Source organism: Ambystoma mexicanum, chromosome 5q, assembly GCF_040938575.1.
Source record: "Ambystoma mexicanum isolate Mex_15411 chromosome 5q, UKY_AmexF1_1, whole genome shotgun sequence".
NCBI lineage: Eukaryota > Metazoa > Chordata > Amphibia > Caudata > Ambystomatidae > Ambystoma > Ambystoma mexicanum.
Genome location: NC_090933.1, coordinates 944,459,975 through 944,485,630, shown reverse-complemented (window position 1 = coordinate 944,485,630; position 25,656 = coordinate 944,459,975). Strand labels below are relative to the sequence as shown.

The following is a 25,656-nucleotide window of genomic DNA, read 5'->3' as shown; positions in this document are numbered from 1 at the left end:
TCGCTGCCGTTGGAACCAGGTTTGCAGCCGGTTTAGAGCTAAAAATGTTCACCCTTTTTCGTGTGGCACACCTTTTGGTTTGATCTTTGTTACATCTGGCCCATCGGGGGCAACAGGTTTCCACTGCGAAAGGTTATCTGGCGGCACTATCCGTTTTCAAGCACTCGCCTGAACAAGGCTGGTACTTTAAAGTTTCCATTTTTGTCCTGTTCCTGAAGGGACTGACGATATCTTCCCACCATTTCCTTTTATAGTTACAGTTTGGGACCTTAATTTAGTGTTGAAATTCTTAATGGGAGCTCCTTTTGAGCATCTTCATTTGTGTCCTCTTAAGTTGTTTACTCTGAAGTCTCTTTGACAGCGATCTCTACGGCGGGCAGGGTGAGCAAACTTCAGGCTTTGAGTTGCAAACTACAGTTTACTACTTTTTTGTACGGAGAAGGTTGTTTTGAGGGTTCGCCCTTCATTTATGCCTTTAAGTGGTGTAAGAGTTTCACCTGACACAACAAATTGTCTTTCCATCCTACTATCCACCACTTCATCCTTCCATGGATGAAGAGCGGCTTCATCGTTTGGACCCCAAGAGAGTGTTACGCTTGTACATTAGCAGGTTTGCTAAAGTCAAACAGGAGGATCAGCTCTTTGTGGGATATGCTGGTTGTAGGTTACGACAGGCGGTTACTAAGCAGACCTGTCTCAGTGGATCATTTTACGTATTACAGAATGTTACCCTCAGGGACCTCTTTGCCAGCCAAAGTGTATGAGAGCGCATTCCACAATTGGAGTGGCTACTTATTCGGATCTTCAAAGAGGGGTGCCGCTGCAGGGCATTGGCAGTGCTGCAACCTGGTCTTTGCTGCACACTTTTACATAACCTTACTGCCTTGATGCTGTATCTGGTCAGGAGGCTACATTTGGTAACGCTGTTCTGTTCTCAATAGCATAAATCACAAGTAAATTCCCTTTTCCCACCTCCTTCTGCATATTGCTATGGGAGTCCATCAAAGATGAGGAATGCGTGGGAGGACACGACCCATTGAAGAACAAATTAATTACCCTGGTAATGTTCTTTCTGATGGATGTTCCTCACATGGATTCCTCATCGTCCTCCCAGCCAACCCCTCTGTCTTTGTGAGAATTTCCATGGTTTACGTCTGCCTCTATTTCAACGTCTGGGTTTCTGTAACCTTCTAGACGGTAGTGAATAAAGAGGGAAAAACATTAACTGGCAGCGTGCGCGGTGCATGCTATTTATACCAGCGTCGACATTGCAGCCGAAAGCAGGATGGAAGCCACCAAGGGACCACGAGTTGACGGCGCTCTCTGCTGTCAATGTTGCCAAAGCTGCAAGGAGGAGATTGTATAAATCACAGATGAGGAATCCGTAGTTGGGAACATCCATCAGAAAGAACCTTACCAGTGGTAAGCAATTTGCTCTTCTCTGTTAGGCTTTCCCTCCTGGACAATCGTAGTTCAGCTTGTTTTGGCCTACTCGATTTAGTATTGTATTGTTCAACTTAATAGTTCCTCTGACCTCTGGCTCATGTTCTCACTTTTATGTTATGCTCTTTTTGCACAAATATTGAGATTCTCTCCCCATTTCCCAGGGTATGGTTATCCACTGTTCTCTCAGTATGCAGATTTTCAGTAATTTTCTCTTCTATCACAATACTGCTTCAGATTTAACTTTGCCTCATAACCTCTGCTGGGACGAGTGTCTTACTATGATTCCCCCTGGGCTTCGCGTTTGTCCCATTCTGCCCGATACCTTTGACTGGGAACCTTGCTCCTTTGGGAGTTTCTCTTTTGCTCCATGCTGCCGTCTGTTTATTTTCATCTGTGTTTTCTACATCAGTTTCTTTTTTTCTCCTTGCGGAGTCTGTTCCGCTGAGTGACCGAACACCCTGCTGCTGTATGTTTGCAGTGGTATCAGCAATGCTTTGTGAACCGGCTGTCCACTACTGATACTTTGTGGTCTCGCCACCACCTTCCTCTGTGCTGCTGCCCTTTCGGCTTCTCACGCTCTGGATTCGCTGTGGCTATGGGTCTCTCTGTTCAGTATAGGGCGAGTTTGAAACTCTGAGGCTTCCTGGTTCACGCCTACTACGCTTTCTCCCGGTGTTAAGCAGCTCAGGGCCTTCCCTTGCCTGTGTATGCGTTCCTCTCTCCCTTGCTCATTGAGTACACTATTAACGTACTCGTCCCAGTGGATTGGATACTTTTGATTTAAAGGGACATGTGAATGACATCTATTAAGTGGTTTTTCTTCCCAGGCTTGTCGTTTAAAAGTCTCTGGTATTTTAGAGCCTCCCATGTAGGCCATGGTGTGCAAAACTTGAGGGAGTTCCTCCACAGAACAGGAGTCCTTGTACCCTAAAGGGGAGTCTCTCCCGGGAAGGGCCCACTTGCCTCGACCACCAGGGAAGGTGTTGCACAGTAGGCTCACCTCCCTTGTCTGACATGGGGTGGGGGTGCTCTCCCTTGGCGAGAAGATTGTAACACATAAAAATGCAAATCAACAACTTCGTACTGCAGCATTTTTCCAATGCATTTTCATGCCTTTTGTCCGCGGTATATGCCGGTGTAGAAAAGATTTTATTGCTGGCTGTGGATCACGCAATATGTCAGTTAGCATATAAGAAAATACTCCTGTTGGCTTTGCCAGTAAAAAGTGGCATGCAATAGAATGAAAACCTGTTCAGCTTGCACCAATGTAGATAAGTCAGCCTAGCTACGTACGTGACTGAGGTGGTGCAGTGATAAGTCCAGCCTTCACATGTCTGGGCTAGGCACTAAAGCATCATTCACACATTCTTCCAGAGTCCAAACTTCTTGGGTCATTTGTAGCTTGCAAAAGCAGGTCTGACCAACCTGTCAGTTGCACATATCATTTTCAGTAAGAGAGCTCTGTTTTTTAAATGCATCGGCTGCATAAGATCAGCAACCTGAGAGATCAGATAAAAAAATAGGAAGGAACTCCGATTTTCATTCTTCCGTGCTCTATAAATGAGGCATGCAAGAATGTTTGATGCATCACTTCTATATGTGATGTTCTAATTGCATGCCACGTCCATGTTTTTGTAGCGTTTATTTGGTATGTGTGCCGGGGCTTTAGTAGTATGGCATTTGTTTTTCTCAAAGATGGTTGTTAGGCAAAATTATATGCATTAACTTTTGGGAACACCACACACAATTAAGACTACAAGTGACAGTACAAATTCACCTTTGGTACAAGCCTGTACTACACAGTAAAGTGGTAGCGATGGCTGAGCAGCCAGACTTATCTCAAGTGTAAGTGAACAGTATCAAATGGTTACACAAAGGACAGCAATTACTATGATTCAGGCAAACACTGACTTAAGGTTTTCAAGTAAAAGAATATACATTTATTTCACTCTTCAGTTGTATAACATTACACCATTACACCACTATAAGCACTTTAAAAATCACACTCTTAATACACCACACCACTTCCCTTAAATTCCAGACAAATTAAGCTCACAAAATGAAGTGGCAGCAAAATGGCACGCCAGCAATTTAAAAGGGAGGGAAAGTCGAAGTTAAATAGAAATTAAATCACACCAACAGGTAAGTACTCAGGGCAATAGAGCAAGAGGAACTACAGTGATATAATCGGGTCGAAAAGGCTTAGGACAAAAGTCTTTTGCTCAAGATCACGATTTCAGACTAGGTTGGTTGGTAGAAAAGCTAGTTCAGAGAAGAGAAGGACAAGCCCTCGGATTGGAGAAAGATTTCATACACTTTCCCCGTGGCTGAACAAAACGAGCAACCGGGTTTGCACAGTACCTTAAAACGGAGAGGAAGCTGTAGCTGAGGCAGACGTTCCTGGTAGTTCCTGCGGGCTCATGGTTCCTGAAGCGACTGTCGGACTGACACGAAGTAGGAAGACTGGAGGGTCTTGCACTACCCAGGGAAGAAACCAGCAGCAGAGCAAAGCAACGAATAAAAGGTGCGCTCCTTAAAACCCAAGCAGGGTCCGACCTTCCTGGCTATCCGGCCTACTGTAGCTCTGTACAGCAAATTCGACCAGAGGGGTCCTGGCTTCCAGTTTGGGTGAACGGGTTGGTCCCACCAGCTCAAGGGAAGAAGTTTCCTGGAGGATCTTCTGTCGTCAGATTCTGAAGATTCGAACCTCTAGCAGGGCTTCACCGGGCGGTTCAGTCGTTGAAGGGGTCCTCTTCCATCAGCTCCTCGTTGGTTCTTCGAGTCCAGTGGCGACTCTGCCTTTCCAGTCCCAGAGACCCGCTTTTTATGCAGTTTCCCCCATTCATACAGCCTGGCTGTCAATCACACAGCAGGGTAGCTGTCCTATCAAGGACAGTCCCCTTAGCCCAAGTTTGTCCAACGTACGGCGCGCGGGCCTCCGAGCCATTTCATGTGGCCCGCGAGGCCATAGCCTGGTTTATTTATTTGCTTGATGTTTGTCGGGTCCGTGGACCCGATTAATTAATGTATTTCTGCAATGCTGGGTCCGACCAGCATTGCGGAAATAAATTAATTAATCGGGTCCACGGTCCCGACAAACATTGAGCAAATAAATAAACCGGGCTGTGGCGAGCACTGTTACTGCCTCTGGTGCCCCCTGGGAGGAGGCACCAGAGGCAGTACAGGCCATGGCCTGGTTTATTTATTCATTTGTATGGGTGTGGATGTCCTGTGAGTGCGCTGCTTTCCCTATGTTGCCAACCTCTGAACCCTGAAAAGTAGATGTATGCATGCTTGACATGCGGCCAACTTTGCACCAGACCTGCAGATGAACTTAACTGGTCTGCTGTTAAATCTCAGTTACCAGTTTAATGGTATCCACTACTGAATAATTGCTCATTTTACCATAGCCAATATGATAGCTCAGTGGGTTGGGCGCTCACTGCTGCGATGTGTGTGCTTTCAGCATTACATTTAACTTCTCTATGCTGTGGATTGCTTTGTGCTCCTTCAGGATATTTGGCACACTCCGATGCCTCTTCAGGCATAGTATGTGGAAAGGTGCTTTCTCTGAAATCATCCTGAGATACACGGGGTGTATTCAATACAAGATTCTTTTCAGCCGAAAGATGGATTTTGTTTCTCCTCTTCTGATCCTGTTCTGCTATTCCTTCCTCTTGTCGCACATCCTACGAGAATAAGGGCCAGCATTCATCTCTTGCTATCTGAATTGGTTCTGTTTGCTTCAAATGTTTTCCATTAATTTAGTTTGGTGTTTGAAGGAAAATTGAAAGCTTGCATTGCTAGGCACATTTTTCTCATCGCTGCGTCTTTCTACTTAATTTATATGACAAAATAATTGCTAACAAAGCGGCGTGTTGTGTAGGGGAGGCATGGTATCACAAGTATAACACGTACACAATAGGTACAATATGAAAAACCTTTATTGAAGTTTTCTTGGGTTGGACCAACTCCTACTTTGCCCTATGACTAAGATGGGAGTAGTCTTGAGTTGGGTTCACCTTTTGGGTGATCAATTTTCCACATTTTATCTTTTGAATGGGATTATGCTTCTTTCATTACCACAGAAGTAATGAATGTGTATTACAGAGATAAGTTGGCATATGTATTGGGCACACTGCACATGCACAGGCAGCATCAATCATGCTTTGTACAAGACAATGCTGGCCTAAATTGGAAACAACCAGCATAGACATGTTGCTACAGAGGTATATTTTGGGCACAACCAGCATGCCAATGTGTTACATCAGTGACAGTGCTGTTTTACACTGTGGACACATTGATCATTAAAATGTGTTGTGCTCTACAATGTTCTTGTCTGTTGTTGGTGACATGGAATGTACATGTTGTAAACTTATGGCTTTTTGGTCACTTTTCCTGCTGTAAGATGCACCATTTCAGCCCTATATTTAAAAAAAAAAAAATCTTGGGGTGGGGGGGAGGGGGGGATTGGGGACCGGGTGCCCCCGCCCCCAAACCCTCCCTAGATCGTTATAGCTCCCTCGCTACACTCGGTCGCCCCCACTATTTCAGAAATATATCAACAAATACACACTGGAAGAAACTAACCTTTGATCACTGTCCCTGACGCCAAAAGCTATCTTTGGGACTGCATGGCTATCACTGCCTGTGATGCTATTGTGTCAAAGGTCACACACCATCGATTTTGAACATACTGCTTTGGTGAGGGCGTTGACTTTTGGCTCGCTAATGCTTGCTTCGGCCCCACATTCAAAAAGATTGGACAAGCCTGCCTTAGCCAATCAAACAGGAGTGCGACTTGGGTTACCAAGGGAACCCATGGCAGGGGTCCGAAGACCTCTCCCTCCCATCCTGCCTAATCCGACTTTGAGGCGCCTTAAGGAGGTCTTCTGTCAAGAAGCCCGCAAAAAGACGGCGAACAAAGGAATTAACCCCGGTTTGGCTCACATAGAACACGAGAAAGACTTTAACAAAAAGAAATGGTGAATAAACCCAGCTGGAGCCAAAATAAAATGTTTTTGGTCAAGCGGGTTTATGTTCGAGGCTAATAAAATAGCCTAAAACAATGCCATGGTTATATAAGATAACCGCAGTAGAAAAGTTAGGGTAGTTACCACTGCCACCAGCCAGGTCTTGATATAAAGGGAGTGAAACATTGCTCCAAGAGATCAGACAAAAAGGGATCGGAATTGACCCTTTCCAATACTCCATGTTAGATGGGGTCTACTGGGTCTAGTTTGAAGAGACTACATAAAGTTAATGGCAACTTTACATGTTTCTGGGAGACAGTCAGTGGGAAGTCTAAAAGACAACCCTGTGTCACTGCACTGAAGGTGCTGTGTAACACAAATATGATGCTCATGCAGTAGGTGAGGCTCCAGAGCCCAAGATCACACTAATGGTAACAACACACACAGCAAAACACATGCAAGAGTGGGGAAAAAGGCTCACACTCTTACCAGGTGAAAAAAATAAATCCTAGAAATCCAGCAAAGCTGCTGAGCGACTCATTAGGTAAGGGAAATGAGCCATTTATGAGAATTCTCCCTAACAATGGTAAAGTGATGGGTTAAAAATAACGAACAGAAACCAGTTCAAATGTGAATGGCAATGGCGCACTAGGCATATGCATTAAAACTACTGGATAGCTTCAATCGTGACTTTCGAAGAGCTGAGAGCACATACTCCCTCGATTTAGGCCCTGATGTAATACAACATTCATCATATTATATACCCACACACTCTACCAGGGTCGGACTGGGAGATGCAATGGCTTAGGGCACCAATGAAAAAGTGGCTCGGAGTTACAAATTGCAATTAGTTACTTTTGGTTCGGAATGTTTGAATAGTATCCAAGGGAAAGCATTTAGATAAAATATGATGCAAATTTGTGAATTTTAAATATTATTTTTTCAGTAGCACTGGTCAAAACTACCAGCTACATGAAGTAACTTATCAAACTGGCCCACATGGGCCAAAAAAGTGGCCCACTTTAACCAAAAACACTGGCTCACACTAGCATTTTGTGTTTTTGGTACAGGCATTGCCCTATAGGACAGTCCAAGCCTGCACTGAACTACTACATTCTCCATTCACTCACTAGCACAAACCCTTAAAACAAAGACACACTTGAATACATTCACAGAGATAATGCGCGCATTCAAGACAGCAACGCGTAGAAGGTTCTGAGCCTCCACTTTCACCTCCGAACACTGATCCTGCCCCTGACCTGTGACTGGCATAGAGTGGGACTAGTGAAGAGCCAATGATTTCCCTCAGGCTGGATTTTCGTCCGCCAACTACGAAAATGAATGGTGTCATGTCAGTCTTCCTAATGCATTTCACAGGCTGTGCTTGAATCTGGGCATGGGCGTTTCTTGTCTCCGGCTCTGGTACTTGTACAGCGATGTGAAGAGCATTTGGGACACACCATCTTTGTAATTGCAGAAAATGTGTATATTTATAGATTGATTGCAAATACAAAGACTATGTTTACATTGGTGGAGTGAGTAAAAGGCACTCTCACCATATGGCAAATGTGTTTTTGGCAACATTTTTTGGGACCCAGTGTGTCCTGAAAATCATAGGGGTGGCCACCACTGCCCTTCTCTCAAAGCATAGTGTTGTGGGTTGGATCCCACAGAACTCTCAACACACAGATGTTACACCTTTTATGCACCACTCTCGGGATGAAGGGTTTGGATGAAGACCTATTGGGTGGGGTACCGACTCAAAAGAGCAATTCTGATGTACCAATCCATGGGAGAAAGAGGGGCTAAATGAAGTTTAGTGAGGGTTCCACACTAAAGTGTCAAGTTCATTGCCTACGCTAACTTGTGTTTCTGGGGTGTCTGTGCCCAGGAAATTGTCCTTCAGACACTCGGTTTCTGGGTCGTTTTAACTGCTCCTGCTTTATCTTGTCTTATTAGCCCAAAGGCTTGTGGGCTGCAAGCCCTGTAGAGTAGATTTCCCTGTCCACCTGTGAGCCCCCAGCACCTTTTGCTGGACCACTGGATTTTTGACTAGCTATCCTGAGGGAGTGGAAACCTCATTCTTTCACTCTGATTCTGGGAACCCTTTTTACTGCGTTTTGGTATTTCTTCTTGGAGCTATGCTCTCCTCCAACTTTTCTGACATCTACCTTTTACATTTGTAGCCCAAAGCACTTTCTGTACATTTTAGTATTTCTTTATTTTCCCTTGCAGGTACCAAGGCAGGGGGATACCTACCTGTATTTACTTTTGCAAGGTGCACACGCCGGCTGATTTGGAGTACTGAAAGGATCCAATATATCCCTTTTCTCGACTCTCCAGTAACTTTTTGGTTCCAGTGACCAGTCTTCTGTTTAGGCTGGTGGAAGTGTACCTTTTTACACAACTTATTGTGGACTTTTGCCGCAGGTTGTCTTCACAGCTGCAGTAGGGGACACAAGGTTCACCATTTAACCAAAATGGTGTGCAAATCTTTCTAAGCCATTGTCCTTTCTTGTGTCTTCTAGCTTTCTGGGTGGGGGAGGATTCTTTGGTCTTTGTCTTCGCCAGGCTTGCCTTGGAAAACCGACATAGGGTCTCAGACTGGTACGACAGGAAGTGGGGGAGGTGACTGAACCTCCTCTGGTCTTTGTCTTGCAGTGTGGCTGACTGAAACCAGTTCACACTGGGATGCTGGCTGTCCCCATTGGGAACCCCCTCGGCCCCCAAGTTTGAATGGTGTATAGGTCTTGATTGATGGGCTGACCCAGTGTTCCTGGGTAAATTCTGAGTTACTGGAGCTGAAACTCAGTCGGCCACTGGAACAGAAGATTCAGAGGAAGAAGCCAGAAGGACGCCACCAGCAACTTCCAGCGACCACCAGTGCCTGCTGAATAACTGCTACTGTCGCAAGCTCAACTTCTAAGCGACGGGGAAGGTCCAAACACGACCACTTCCTCCCTTGGACTGGTGGGCCTAACCATTTTGCACCATCCCTGGAAGAGCTGCAACCTCCACTGCCTGCAATTCACCAATACCCAGTGTCCATTGCTGCATCGCTTTGCATAGTCGACCGAATTGCCCTGGAACTTTATGGGCATCCTTCTAAGCCTGCAGTGACTCGAGCCAGCTCCCCAAAACCCCCCTCACCCAAGATGAGGACCGAGAAAAGGAGAAGTCTACCGGCTCGACATCTGCCCTTCATCCAAGCCTGAAAATGAAGATCCTTTGCTGGGAATCTGTCTGCACGAAAGCCAGTGCCATATAAGTCCCTTTCCTCTTTTGCCAAGACTGAGAAACCTGTGACCGGGTCTGCTGTCGCCTCACTGCTGAAACTGTCCTGCAACAACTGCGTCTTCACTCCAAGGTCCTGTCATGCTCCTGGTAAAACTTAACTGCAACCTGCTTTGTTACCTTGCAGCACTCCAGGGCTCCCATAGAGTTTGATTGAGTTGGGCAACCCATTGTACTCTAACCTTGTTTTAGGACATTGGTCTTTGGGGCAATATTCAAGGAAACATCCTAATGTTCTTGTCTTATAAAACAGTCTTCACTACCTGCAACTTGAGAAGAGATCCTGCTGGATTCCTTCACTCTGAACACTGGTACTTTGCCTTCGTGCCAAACTCCTGGTCACTGTTGAGCCAGTGTACCCCCCTGAACATTGCGAGGCTCTCGTAAGACAGTCTCGAACGACGTTACTGAAGGGTATAAGATTATTATAGTTTGTGTAGATGTTTCATATGGCTTTCCTATGTGAGCTGTTACGGGAAAAAAATCTAGTGTGACTGCAACTGTGCTTTATATTGTTTTACTGTGGTTTAAAACTTGGAGAGCTACAACAGTGTGCCTTAGTGTATAAATTAAATTGTTGTTTTTTTTATATAACTTCTAAGTGTGTCAGTGTTTTCTTGGACTAAGTTTGAGTTCTTTGTACCTCACTACAGCCCACCTCCCTCCCTAGACTAAGCCTTGCACCTCGCCATTCTGCCAAACCCTTGTGTGGTTCAAGCTAAACCCAAGTAGTGTAACCATGTTCCCCCAAGGTGAGCTTTCCTAAGTGCTACCACGGACAGTACCTTTGTTAAAAAAAAAAAAAAAAAAAAAACCACCCCGCATCATACCTTTCTTGCCCTAGCGATTCTCTAAGGTGGGTAATTGCTTATTCCAGGTTAAGTGCATCAAAATTAAAAAAAAGTCTGTTTCACTTGGGCACCATACATTATTTAATGGGTGCTGTTAGGTACTTGCAAGATTGTGTAAGATCTACATCATCAATGACCTGAGCAAGATGAAAAATTGCATTAACTTGAGGGTTTTCATTGTTTTATTGCTTGTTTGCCATACCCTCCATGCCTTACCGTCTTGAATTTTGTTGACTAAGACTTTCAGAAACTTTTAGTGCCCTGTTTATTTTAATTAAATGCATATATTTTTCCTTCAGGGCGGATTCTCACTCAAAGTTTTTAACAAGTATCCAGAAGGACTAGGAGAAGCGCTCTATAAAGAACCGTTCGACTTCAACGCTGAGCCACCTTGGGAACCGAGCTGATGATAGTAGGGTTCCATCTCCTAACTTGTTCAAGTAGGTATTACATATTTTATTTTAAGTGTTTTATTTATCCAATTTTCAAATGAAAACCTGTAACAAAGTCATCAAACAAAATATTAAACATGGGTACATGGTTAAAAGCAAACACTATTACAGGGTACATTATTAGAAGACCATAATGAAACCGCATTGTGACCAACAATCTCGTCAGAAGAGGTCCATGTAAACTTTTAAGCAACAAGAGCCATTCGCCCTACGCCACCAACCTGGGCCCCAGTCCGCCACACCTTCAGCAATGAATCTATTGAAGCTAGCCTAGGAAAAATATTGAAGCAGCAGCGGTTTGACCGAACAAATTGGATACCTAGCGCAAAACTTGAAGAGGGAGCCAAACCCCCATGTAGCTAGGGAAACTGCCGTGAGTGGTGGTGCAAATCATTTCTGATGAGGAACCACGATAGACATGTAGAGGTTTGGGGGAGCATAACAAAAGCAACAGGAGGGATCTCCGTCATCACAGTGGTTGGTGGAAAAGTGCCAAGAGTGACGTCAGTGAGAAGTAGTGGTAGAGATGGCCCTCATCTCAGTACTTGTGCTAATGCTAACCAAAGTCTCGGGAGTAATCTCCCTCTTTGCCTGTAAGGTGGCAAATTCCATCATAGTGAAGTACACCTCGGGAGTGATCTCCCTTGTCCCAATACCTGTATTTTCTTTTTTTTTTGTGGGTTTATATCGCGCCGAACCCCACCGGCATCGGGGCGCAACCAAAAAGACAACTGAACTTGGAGAGATGGGGACGATATCTGCTATTTTCACTTAAAAAGGTGCGTTTTCAGCATTTTCCTAAAGATTTTGGGGTTCCTTTGAGCGATCGAGCACTATGCAGAGACACCTCGGGTAAGGGGTTTAACAAGAGTGGGGATAGACTAGTGCCCTGCGGAATGCCGCGATTTATGGGCGATTTGCTGGAGAATGTATGCCCCAATTCCTACCTGATATAAAAGAAACTACCTATCTAGTGGCTGCAAGGGAACAGTTGGCACATTTTCCAAAATCCATTGGAGCTGTTGTGGTTTCACAGGTCGAAACTTGCACTCAGATCTAATAGCACAAGACCCATTTTGCCTTTGTCCGTAATGTTCAACATGTGGGTTTGTAAATCCAGCATTGCTGTTTCTGTGCTGTGCGCCGATCTGAAACCAGATTGTTTATGCAAGATGTCCTTTGCTTCAAGGTTTGGAACTGTGCAGAAGCTAAAGTTGCAGTCGGTTATAGGGTGCAAATTGCCTTGGTCCTTTGGGTCCTGACCTGGTTTTTCCCCTAAGGGTGTAATGGTGACTGTTTTCAGTTCCTCTGGTATGATTCCATCTGTAAATGAGTTCACCATCCTGGCAAACAGGGGTGTGAATATCTTTGTTTTCCAAAATTATGTTCTGGGGGAAGAACGTTTTCTGCACAAGAGGTTGGTTTCATTGATGCTAATATCTGTAGCATGTCCTCTGTGTTAATGGGCTGAAATTCGAAGTTGTCCCGATTACTTAATGACTTTATCTGAGTGGGTATGCTTTGCTGACCCTGTGAAGTCGCTTGGCGCTGCTTGTATTGTTTCTCTGGCTTTCTTTACTTTATCTACAAAGGCCTCTTGAACTTGTTACAAAGGCCTGTTACAGAGTATGTCAACATGTCATTGAACCACAGTAACCAGGAGCATGAGGAATATTTAAACAAATTGTGAGCAAAGCCTGGAGAGAAGGTCAAGGCTTAATAAGAGCGGTTACCAGACATCCAGGTGAACCAGGAGAGGGGAGGTATTCTCCTGGTTATATAACAGTTTAACTGAGACGCCACAGAAGCCTGCTTAGATGTACAAGGCTTAATCAGAAGTTGATTCAGATTCTATGGCAAAGGCTGACAAAGATATTGTCAAATACACTTAACAATTGGACCAGGAGTGGGGAGCCATCCTCCTGGTATTGTGTATCCTGGTATTTTCTATCTTTATGGACTCTTAGTTAAGACTTTTAATACAACCTCCAAGGTGGATACCAGTTAACCAAGAGAAGGCAGTTAATCTCCTGGTGTTTTTTTAATGTTTGAATATATAGTGGTAGGGCTAGAGTTGGGTAGTTTTAGTTTTGGACAGTGGATAGGACTTTTTCATTTGGACAACCACGTTGACGATGAGCACCAGAGTTTTCCTCCGTTGGGTAGGGAGTACCCTTTGGAATACGGAGCATTAGGACTTTTTGCTTATTGTTTGAACAACGCATTACCAAGAAAGAAAGACACATACGTGACATGACCATGTAAGTCACAGCAGAACTACAACCAATAATGTCTGCAGTGAATATTGCATTAGCGCCGTACCTCAAAATGCATGAACAAACAAAAGGAAGCATCAAAGATGTAACTGCATTTGCAGCACTTCTAAACTCAAAGTTAATTAATATTGAAAATGAAATACGACTGAGTAACGCAAAGCTGTTTACTGACGATAGAAACAATGAGAGCACGTTAAAAACATTCTCCAGCATGGGGTCTGGCATGGATTCACATGCTCATGAATATTCCCAGTCGTCAGGCTGGGAATCCTCGGTAAAGAAAAAAAAAACCAGTATCAGTTTGGTTTCTGATCTCTTTCGTAGTAATAACCAATCACTGGTCTCTGCGTCATACTGACCACAGCCAATGACTGCCCTCTACCTAAGCACCGCCTCTGGCAGCCATCTTCAGATTTTTACCACACGTTCATGTGTTGGGATCCTCGTGCTATTGCTCTCGAGCGTTAGTGCTATTTTTTCACGTTTTTTCTCAAAAAACTTTGTTTTTTCGGTCAAAAGAGCCTCAAGCTCCACCGACTCTCCATCCGATCAACGGGGACCCGTGTCGGATTCGTCTGCGCCCCTCAAGGGTGAAGATTTCGTCGAGCTACGCTTTTGGAGGACTCCAGAAGTTTCTCAGGCCCGGACATGGCCCAGGAGAAGGGAAGCTCGACGCCCGGAAAGCTGTTCAGGATCTGCCCTGGATGCCAGCTGCAGAACGTCTTTAAGGAGGACGAACACTCCTTTTGTCTCTACTGCTTACATGAGGACAAGACGCACGTGGAGAAGGACTGTGCGTTTTGCGGCAACATGTCGGAGCGGACCATGAAGGACCGCCATCAACGTTTCGCCAACTGGCTGGAAGGGAAGAGCCCGTCAGGCGAGAAGAAGAGGAAGAAATCCGAGCGGTCTTCTAAGACCTTTGAGGACGCCCCAGCGACGGGGGTCCAACACAAGGCCAAGCACCGGGAGTCCGCTGGCACCGGGAGCGCCGAACGGTCGGGCTCTATGGGCGCCAGGCAGGGCGCACCCTCCCCGGCACCTTCAGCCACGAGCCAATGCTCTGGGTCGGGTAAGAGGAAGGGCGAGCACCCGGCAAAGCTCCTGGAGAGGCCCCGGTCGAGCTCGAAGGCCCCATCGGAGGGGGAGCGAGGCAGTGTCCCCCCCCTCAAGGATAAGGCGGTGAGCGCACCTAAGGTGGTGAAGGCCTTAATACATCCGGCCAAGTCCTCTATCGATACTGTCGCGGCGGCCCTGGCTCAGCTTGTGGAGGCTACACCAGTGGTGGCGACCTCGGGGCTCAGTCTCCCTGCCACCTCGGAGGGAGTCCTCTTTTGTGCCCATCGATAGGACCCCCGTGAAACCCCCGGCGGGGAAGAAAAAGGGGGGGGCAGGGCGTCGTCGTAGATTCGGCCTCAACCTCAGAGGAAGAGCTGATTGAGGTCTTAAGCCACGGCCTTGGCGTGGAAGAAGACCGGCCCGTCGGGATGGATCCCGACGCAGGTGACGACGACATCGTCGAGGGTGCCGACGGGGCCCCTGATCGCCCGTCGGATTCCCCTCTGCCAGTGCCGCAAGACAACTCGGCGGCCATTTTGTTGGCTATACAGTCCTTATGTTCAGAGATAAGGACGAGACTACCGTTGCCGACGGAGGAACCTTTCCCGTCGGGGGATCCTGAACCGGGACCTTCTGGTGCTCCCCCCGCCCAAGAAAAGAAGGATTCACCCTCCACCTCCTTTTCAGCCGTCGCGCCCCGTCCAGCCCTCCTCCCCGTCCATCCGAGGGGATGATACGGGGACTGACACGGCACCGACGGGTACGGACGACTGGGTATACGACGAGGATCTACCGTCGTCACCTCCCACCAGGGCTTCTCCGCCCGACGAGATTGGATCGTTCCACTCCATGATCGCCAGGGCATCCGAGCTTTTCCAACTTTGCCCTGAGGAGAAGAAAAAGGAAGGATTCCTTTATCAACGGCGCGAGGCCAAGAGGAAGACGGTCCTCGCGGTGCCTCTACTGGACGACATTTGGGATGAGGGCCTCGCCCTCCTCAAGAACCCTTCCACGACGCCAGCTAGAAGAGACCGGTACGAGAAGAAGTACCGGGTCCCGGACGCGGCCCCCCTGTGCCTCCGGGCGCAGCCTACCCCGGACTCCGTCGTCTCCGCGGCGGCCAGGAAGAAAGCGGGGGGGGGTACGGCCTCCACATAGACTTCCCCACCGGACGGCGAGGGAAAGAAATTGGACGCTATGGGACGCAGGGTCATCTCGTCTGCAGCGACGACGATTAAAGCGGCCAACGCCTTGGCTATCGTGGCCCGCTACGACAGGGAGCTATGGTACAAACTGGCTCCCCTGCTGGACTTCCTACCGGACGACAAGAGGGCGGATGCCCTGGAGATCCTACAGGAAGGCGAGGTGGCGTCGGACCACGCCATCACTATTGCGACGGACATCGCCGACACTGGGTTTCGCCAGTTGGGCAACGGCGTTTGCCTTAGGCGGCGTGGATGGCTCAAGGCTACGGACTTCCGTCAAGACGTACAGACCAGAGTCCTGGACATGCCGTTCGATGGGAACAACCTGTTTGGGAAAACAGTGGACGATTCCCTTCAGGCCATTAAAGCGGACACTGAGACGGCCGGGCCCTTGGGGTTCTGCAGCAACGACGGACGCCCTTTCGGAGCAGCAGAGGCAAGGGCGCCTCCAAAGGTTCCGGCAGCGGTTTCTCCACCTACCGTCAAGCGGCCCGCTCGTCGTCTCAGGAGGCCTACAGAGGACGAGGCAAGTCTGGCGGACCCCGCCGTCGTCGCCAAGGAGGTCAAGGCGGCGAAGCCTCGTCGAAACAGGATTGAACCGGCCGTGGGGTCGGGCCCCCACCGAAGCACCCCGATGGGAGGCCGGCTGGCGAGCTTCATCAGCGTGTGGGAGTCCATCTCCACCGACCGTTGGGTGCTGGACGCCTTAGCCCGGGGCCACGCGCTCGAGTTTCAAAGAAGGTGCCCGCGCGTCCCCCCCGTGGCCAGGAAGGAGCTTCACGTCCCTCAGCTTCTCCTGGAGGTAAAGGCGATGCTCAGGAAGGGCGTCATCGAACTCGTCCCAAAGTGGCTTCGGGGCTCCGGAGTTTACTCGAGATACTTCCTCGTGAAGAAGAAGACGGGAGGATGGCGCCCCATCCTAGACCTGCGACGTCTGAACAAGTTCATCAAGGCGCAGAAGTTCCGGATGGTCACCCTCCAGCACGTCCTGGGGCAGCTGGAGGAAGGAGACTTCCTGTAGTCGTTGGATTTGGAGGATGCCTACTTCCATATTCCCATCCTAAAGGGGCACCGAAAATTCCTCAGGTTTGTGGTCCAAGGGCGTCACTACCAGTTCAAAGCCCTCCCCTTCGGACTACGGTCGGCACCCAGGGTATTCACCAAGTGCCTTGCACCGGTGGCGGCGCAGCTGCGCCGCGAGGGGATCCACGTCTACCCCTACCTGGACGACTGGCTCATCCGAGCCAAGACGAGGGAGCTCGCCGTGGAGCACACGGCAAGGACCGTCCAACTTCTCACGGACCTGGGATTCTCCGTGAACTACGCCAAGTCCCACCTGGTACCCGCGCAAAACGCACTGTTTCTGGGAGCAAAGCTCGACACAGTGTCCCTTCTGGCCTCCCCGTCGGAGGAAAGGACCAGGTCCATTCTGGGCAAGGTACAGCGGATGTTGGTTTCCGACGCGGCCAAGGTGAGGTCCATCAAGTCCCTCCTCGGAATGATGTCTTCTTGCATCTACCTCATTCCCATGTGCAGGCTCCGGATGCGCCCGTTGCAGGAGTTCCTGGACGCGCGCTGGATCCAAACGACGGGCGGCTTCGAGGAGAGGATCACACTCGACGAGTTTCTGCCGAGCGGTCCGGTGGTGAGGCAACCGCGCGCATCTGACGGCGGGCATGGACTTCCAGACCCCAGACCACCAGGAGACAGTGACCACGGATGCCTCCCTGGAAGGGTGGGGAGCGCACACCGAAAATCTGCACGCGAGAGGCCTTTGGCTCCCGACGGAGAAGTCCCTCCATATCAACGTCCTGGAGCTCAGTGCAGTGTTCTGGGCCCTCAGGTCCTTCCTTCCGTCCCTCAAGGGCAAGGTGGTGAGGATCTTCACCGACAACACCACCACCATGTTTTACATCAGGAAACAGGGCGGAACCAGGTCTCCAGCACTGTCCAAGGAGGCGCAGGACCTGTGGCATTGGGCCGTCGCCCAAAGGATGTTTCTGGTGCCGTTTCATCTGGCAGGGATAAAAAACACGATCGCCGACTCACTCAGCAGGGAGCTGCGCTCGTGCCACGAGTGGGAACTATGGCAGGATCTAGTGGATCGCGTCTTCCGACGGTGGGGCACACCCCAGATCGACCTGTTCGCGACGGCGACGAACTCCAAGTGCCGGAGGTTCGCCAGCAGGTTTCCCCAGGCGAGGAGCATGGGCGATGCCGACGGGTGGGAGAGATCCAGGCCCTTTCCTGCAAGGCCCCTTACTTGACTTTTCACGACACGAGGGTAGTGCTCAGGACGCACCCCTCCTTCATGCCCAAGGTACCGTCGGACTTCCATCTCAACGAACCCTTGGTGTTGCCTGTGTTCTTCCCGTCGCCTTCGTCGCCGGCTGAGAGGACTTTGCACTCGCTGGATGTGGCTAGAGCGCTGAAGTTCTACGTGGACCGCACGAAGTGTTTTCGGAAGACGTCACAACTCTTTGTGAATTTTGGACCTGTCAATCAGGGGAAGGCTCTCTCGAAGGCTTCCATTTCCAGATGGCTCTCCAGATGGCTCTCCGGCTGTATCATGTACTGTCATCGGTTGGCAAACCGACCGCTGCCTGGCCGTCCGAGAGCCCATTCCACCAGAGCGATCGCAGCTACCACGGCGTTCCTTTCTGGTGTGCCCCTGCTGGACATATGCAGGGCTGCTACGTGGAGGTCGACGCACACCTTCACGAAATTCTACTGCGTCGATCGGGATTCCAGGGAGGAGTCCAGGGTCGGCCAAGCAGTGCTGCGCAACCTGTTCGCCTGAGGTGAGCCTGGTGAGGAGGTAAGATGCTTAATGTTGAGTTTGATGTAATGCTTAATGTTGAGCCTTTGCCACCTCCCGTGGTTGTGCATGTGTGTACTGCTATGTATTCTTTATTCATGAGCATGTGAATCCATGCCAGACCCCATGCTGGAGAAGGAACAAGTTACTTACCTGTAACTGTTGTTCTCCAGCATGGGTCTGGCATGGATTCACATGCGAACCCTCCCGCCTACCCCTCTGCGGCTCTTCACTTGGTCATACTGCCACTTCACGTGCTTCCAAATCTGAAGATGGCTGCCAGAGGCGGTGCTTAGGTAGAGGGCAGTCATTGGCTGTGGTCAGTATGACGCAGAGACCAGTGATTGGTTATTACTACGAAAGACAGATCAGAAACGAAACTGATACTGTTTTTTTTTTTCTTTACGGAGGATTCCCAGCCTGACGACGGGGAATATTCATGAGCATGTGAATCCATGCCAGACCCATGCTGGAGAACAACAGTTACAGGTAAGTAACTTGTTCCTTACTAGACACAATTCCATTGATGATAAAAAAGTTACTGGATGAAGTAGCCGGAGAGTCACTCGGCGTACTAAAAGAATCATCAAAATGACATCATTAGCACTGGATTTCCATACAAAATGTATGGAGATTTTAATGAACCCAGTCCTTTGGGAGCTAAATGTCAGTGCAAATCTAGATATATGATGGATGAGTCTAAGACAATAGAACATGAACTGAAGAGAAAAAAAAAAAACTGGGCAAGCGAAAAAAATGTACATCGAAACCTGTATCTACCCCAATGGTGGTCAGAACGCCGCTAAACGAAAGCCTGCTCCCCCCATCAAAAGACCCAACCAGACGTGGTGGAAGGGTTACAATCACCAAAACCATCAACATCAGCTAATGCAGAGGGTGGGTAATGGGAAACCCACTAGAGTGTGTAATCCAATCACCTGTTCTGATACCTAAAATAGTGCAGAGTGTTGTCCCAAAATACAATGCAACTGGAAGCTGCAAAAAGAAATGGTGGACACTCAGGAGAGCTAGGAGACCGAAACCGGTCACTTGGCATCAGTTCCAAATGGCATCCTTTATCAGGTCCCAGCATCGAAATCCTGCAGGAGCAGACAAATAGCCCACCAAATTCCCCTATCCGGTACACCCAACAGTTGGTTGAACAACTATTGAGTTGACCAGGCCCGGGGGGAAAGGGGATTGGAGAAAATAACAAACGGACAGGACTTATCTGGTTCCCTTCTCTTTCTCTCTGATGCCCTGGAACACAGGACGTCCTGCAATAATACAGCATGAATTAAGCATTAAATCTCCTTACATCAGTATTGGAAATAAATCATTCCTCCCAACTCCTTTTGTTACCTGTCAGCCTATGCCAGTTGCTTAGAGGAAATTTAAATGGATTGGTATATTACTTAGCTTCAAGGTTAAGTTGTGAAGGCTGAAGCACTCTCTCCAGTTACTTAATGTTGCTTCTTTATCAAACTTTCACCTTTTTTCTATTGTGCTTTTGTGCTTCTGTGTGAACTCTCAATGTTTAAATACTTCTGTACTTCAGCTAAACTTGAGTTCCTTTATTTGTACGATTCTTGTGCTAGCAAGTCTTCTAGTACTGTTCATGCTCTAGCAATCTCAACCGTTTAAAACTTCCTCAATGTATTGCTTCAAAAGATTGAAAACTCTTTTTAGTGATGCTGGCATTCAAGATTTAAATGAGAAAATTGTTTGATACTGCGTTATCTCATTTATCTTTCAGCTTTTCTGTATAATATGCTGCCACTTACTATGCTGTGTTATGTTCTTGTGTTCAACCCTGACCCTGACCCCGACTTTCTGCGCCGGAAATAATTAAAGAAAGAAAATGTTCCTTGCGTGCTGTGCAATCGCAAGAAAATAATTTCTCACATAACTGCCTTGAAAGGAGAGAAACGCTTCTTTAAACTTTACCGCAACGGTTCCTCAGGAAACTGCAACGCGCTGGACAGCTGCGCAGACTACCTGACTCGTCGTAGCAAGCTCATGTCACGCGTATAGCTAGGTGCGTTCCTCTAAAGCGGCAGGAAAAAACGACGCATTAGATAAGCATTGCAATGCTTATGAAAAACGAAAGTGACACGCGCGAGCTGGCACTTGTTCTCGTTACATTAAATGAACGGAAAGCTGGCGCGTGCCTTTTAATCCAAAATGCAACAGATAAGGCAGCAATCTAATTTAACTGAAGAATTTCAGTAAAAAAATAACTTAAAATAAATTCAACTTGCAAACTTTTCGTAATGGTTTTGAAATAAGCTGTACATTCATTCCTTTTGAAATCTTGAACTTGAGATTAAACAGTAACAAGTCTTTTCTTCAAAAAATGTATCTGAGTTTGTGTTTGGCTTTTCCTGTGAATGTCTTCTTCAATATACGGTTTCTGTAGTTTCTTTTCCTAAATTTCTTATCTTTCTCTGGAGCTCTTGAACACTGTGACCACTCATCATGGGATCTTGAATGAAGGGCATTTAAGAACCTCTCCTGAGGTTCAAAACTGCATCACTGTTGCATCTGTTACCTGTAGCCAATCATTGTTGACCAGGAAGTTGACCATCTTGGACTGGGAGAACTTTAGCTGACTAGCATTAAGTCAAGGAAAAAACTATGAACTTAATTCCAACTTCACCTAAATCGGCAGTTTAGAAGCCTCAAAGCCCAGGGAATGACAGTCTTTTCCATATTTGCTCCAAAAACAAACAAATGCAAAACAAGTGCAACCAAGAGTCCTATAGCCAAAAATTAAATCTGAAAATAAGTAAAATGAATAACTCGAACATTCCTTAGAATCCTTAACAGTGAACTTGACAGTAAAAACAAATGGCCGTGAAATGGTACCTGATAGAAGGGCTGAAAATCTGGCCAATGTCACCCAAGTGAGCAATGCAAAACAAAGTGCTACGCCTACAAAAACCAAGTCACCAAAAAAATAAATAAAATAAAAAATCATTTCATTTCAAGTCGACCTTGGACAAAGCGGATACAGAGGACTCCGGCTCTGCGGAAGAACTTGATGTAGAAAACCTAATGAATTTCTCAACTTGCGAAGATGACGCCAATGCAGAGGAAGATTGTGTGGAAGTCAGAGCTCCAAAGTCCAGCCCTGAGATTAGAACGAGAAAAACATCAGAGGTGCTCAATCTGAATCCAAAACATTTCTGCACACCTAAGCCTAGTAAAGTATGTGCACTAATATTGCCTGTGGACAACACTAAAATAACCAAAACTGAAGACGAAAAACACTTTTCAGACACTACATGAAAAATGACAGACTGGTTGAGATGATGTGCAACAAAGGAGAACTTGGTAAGTTGCTTGTGGAGAAACCACAATCACTTTGCAACTATGAACAAAAATACAATCTAGTTTCTCTGTTTAAAGAATACAAAAAATGGAACTCAACACAGAATGTGAACTTTGAAAGAATTATATAATCCCAAAACAAGGTGTCTCCCAAAGACTTGATAAGCAAATCTCGGGATACAGGCCATATAAGGCAACACAAAGAAATCCCCAAATACTGCTTGCTATTGGAAAGAACGTTGGCTATGGACAATGACCTAATCATGAACAGAAAAAATGTGTTGAGGCTCCAATCATGTTCCATCTCTGCGGACCATTGAGTCGGGAGACATTAAAGCAGTGTAATGTATAAATGAAGCATGCTTTGATGAGGTATACTTACACATTGACTGGATGCTAATTTATGACCCTCTACTTAGTGGTGCATGTGTGTTGCAGCCATGTGGATTTGATATCTCTGAACGGAACATCTCGCCAGAATTAGAAAGGGAAGAAACATCGAGAAAACATGAAGACAAATCACACACAGCCAGAATTAAGTATGGAGGACGTGTAGAAGGAGTTTGAATTGTTCAACGAGAGTTGTCAAGTTAGAGTACCGCAAGAAACACAGCTAGGAGACTATATTAAAATTACGGTAAAATGTAATCCTCAGCTAGTGCAAGAAAGGTCTAACTAGGCAAAATCCACGATCCACAGAATTGGGACTGGTTGGCTGCTACGCTAGCCAAACGTAATCAAAGCTGGTGTGTTGCTGCATAACGTAATCAAAGCTAATGCCAAAGTAAACAAGAGAAGGGGCCATCCACCTTAGGTACTTGGAACACTAGAGGTTTTAGGCACTTATTTAATACCAAAGGAGATTGAGCAGAGTGCCTGGACCTTTTGCGTTTGCAAGAAACCTGGATGAACGTCTGTCCAATTGCAAATTAATTTGAAGTTGCAAAGAACCCCGCAATAGAAAAAGCAAAAGGACTCCCTTCTGCAGGCCTCTTGACTTTAGTACGCAAACATTGTGGATTCAAATCCTTTCCCATACATCCAAGTGGTTGTAAATGTCGGTAGCACAGACGGACAAAGATGCACTTCGCCTATATATTATCAATCTAAATTGGAACCTTTAAAGACGGGCACAGTGTCATACATTGACCAAGTGACGGAAATAATTGACGAGATCAAAATTGTGGACAGCCAGGCAAATATCTTTGTATGTGGTGATCTAAATTTAAACTGCATAGTGGAGGCAGATGACTTTCCAAACAAAAACTAGCACATACATGGTGTGATGAGATGGAATCATGAGATTTTACAATTCTAAATGGCAATACAATAGGGGACATACCACCTAAAACAGCGTGGCAAAGAAATACCCAAAACTCTGTGCTTGACTACATCTTATCTGATCTAGCAACATCAATGTGTTGCAAGTTGTGGAAATGGTCGATGGTGATCACAACTTAGTAAAAGGCTCTTTTGTAGCTTCCGTGCTCCATAAGCCACAGGCGTGGGAACACGCAGTAAAGCCCAATCCAAGCGGTAATGGACTTCGTATGAAAGTGTTGAATATATCTACATTTTCTTATGAATATTGTAACATGGATGCCATAGTTGTGGAATACACCCCCCCCCTTATTGGAGCAATATAAGGAGCAAGCACATGGCTTTCGAAACTGTGCATTCAAACGCAAACATGTATCCGATATTCAGGTGGTGAAACGCAAACGCGAGATGCAAAGAGACCTAAGGAATGTGACAAAATGCAATCTAGCAACTCAGTGCAAAGAAAAAAATCAAACAAAAACTGGTCCATTGCGCATCGTTGCATCAGAACAACAAGATGCTGAAAAAATGAAGAAATGCTTGGCAAATAAAAACTCAGCAGAATTATGGAAAGTTCTTGACAATGAGTGCAGCGTACAACAAGCTACACAATCCAATATGGTGACAGAGTCCCAGTGGATCATCCACTTTTCCGAACTCTTTTCTAAAAATTGACAGATTGTAGACCCGACCATGGCAATCTTGAAACGGTGGGAGCTCGGATTCGAAAAGAAACAAATATTGGAGAACATCAAAAAGCTAGCTTCATCTCGGGCACTGGGCCCAGATGGATTAACAAACCAGATCTTGAGGTCCAACCCTGAGGCCTGGGCGGAATTCTGCAAAGCATTGTTTGACAAAATAGCAACTTTACGTCCTACTCCGGAGACATGGAAAAAGGCAATCGTCGTGCCCATTTGTGAGAAAGGCAGTAGAACAAACCCCACAGACTATCGGCCAATTGCTCTGTTGGATGTTGTTGGAAAAATCTATGCGACATGCTTCCGACGTGGATAACAAATACTGGTTTTATTGATCGTCAATCAGGGTTTGTCCAGGGAGTGGGATGTAGACTGAATCTCTTACTCATCAACCTAATTAAAATGGATGCCATAAAAAAGGGGCCAAGGTTTATCTGGCCTTTGTTTATCTGTCTCACACTTGTAATAGGGTAGACCGAGAAGTGCTTTGGAACAAACTCAAATCATGGAATTGTCCAGATAGCCTATTAATGGCCATAAAAGATCTGCATACCAACACAGAGATTAAGATACGACTGGACACTAAAGGCACGCTATCTGCCCCGATTAAAACATTGTGGGGTTAAGCAAGGTTGTCCTCTTGCCTCAATCATTTTTTACCTATTCCTGTCAGACATTGGTGAAGCATTCGAAAATATCAGCTTTGATCCAAAAATTCATGGAACGTTCTTGATTTGGATCCTCTATGCAGATGATCTTTTGTTAGATCTCACACTCATGGGATTACAGCAAAAACTATATGCCCTAGAGCAATATGTGGCAAAACATGGGTTACATATCAACTCATAAATCTGAGATTCTAACCCTACAAAATCAGAGGAAAACCCGAGCTCAGAGAGGAAATATTTTTATTGGTTCTTGGAGAAACAACCATTGTGAAGCGTCATGCACACAAAATATATTGGCATGTGGATCAGCCCAAATATAAATGACCACATCTGGGCCGAAAAGCCTAAAGCAAAATGCCGGCAACTTGCAGTTCAGGCCGCAGTGCCCACCAAGAAATATGGAAAATTTTCATTGAGACCAACCATCCATTTTCACAACCAGAAGGCGGTACTAGCATTAATCTTTGGAGCAGAAAATGCCCTGGGCTGCTCATATTCTCTGTGGGACACTCTCAAATCTTTTGGTCAAGAGCTTTAAGTCTAAACAGAGGAACTCCTGCCTCTGTAATTCGATATGAATTCAGCTTGCTTTCCATCAATGCAAGAGTTGCATGGAATACCCTAGAAATATACTGTAAAATGATCATGATAAAGGGTCCTCTGCACTTTGAGATCTTACATAATCCTGCTAATGTAGAGACAAACAACGTACTGCTATCATGGGTAGTGTGTTGTGTGAGAACTCTCACTCACCTGAGCATGGACAAAGACATGCTCATTAACACAGATGCGGTTAAAAACACTATGGGAGCAGGATTGGGTTGACACTGGAGCCTAAAGATCCAAATACACGGCTATGAGAAATGTTCTAGCAAAAGGGAAAGCCTATAATAAACTATGGAAATATCTAGAAAAATGACCTGATGACCACAAAAGAAATTTGCTTATGAAATTGAGGATGAACCAGCTTAAAACCAAAGAAGTGATCATGCGGTGGAAGAAATATGAGAATTTAAATCCTAATGGCAGATTTTGCGATAACCATGAGGCGACCCTTAAGCATCTAGTATTATTCTGCAGGACCTTCAAGAACGAAAGAACAAAGATCTTCGGGCCTCTATTAGTGAATAAAGTGTCTCTAGGTGCAGAAGAATGGTGGCAAAACTGCTTTAACGAATCTGACAACAAACTGACATTAGCGCTAACATTATTACTAGAGCTCATCAATGAGACTTGTGAATACAAATGTTGAACAAAGCG

At 46.4% G+C, this 25,656-nt stretch overlaps 1 protein-coding gene across 2 annotated transcripts in view; it reads left to right on the top strand.

Annotated features, from left to right (window-relative positions):
* The window catches only part of AZIN1 (antizyme inhibitor 1), a 1,159,916-nt gene that overhangs the window by 146,463 nt on the left and 987,797 nt on the right, over window positions 1-25,656 (top strand). For both annotated transcript variants that reach the window (XM_069621462.1, XM_069621463.1), the window contains exon 2: window positions 10,864-11,004. The gene's annotated coding sequence lies outside the window, so the exon portion shown is untranslated. The remainder of the gene's footprint in view (window positions 1-10,863; window positions 11,005-25,656) is intronic.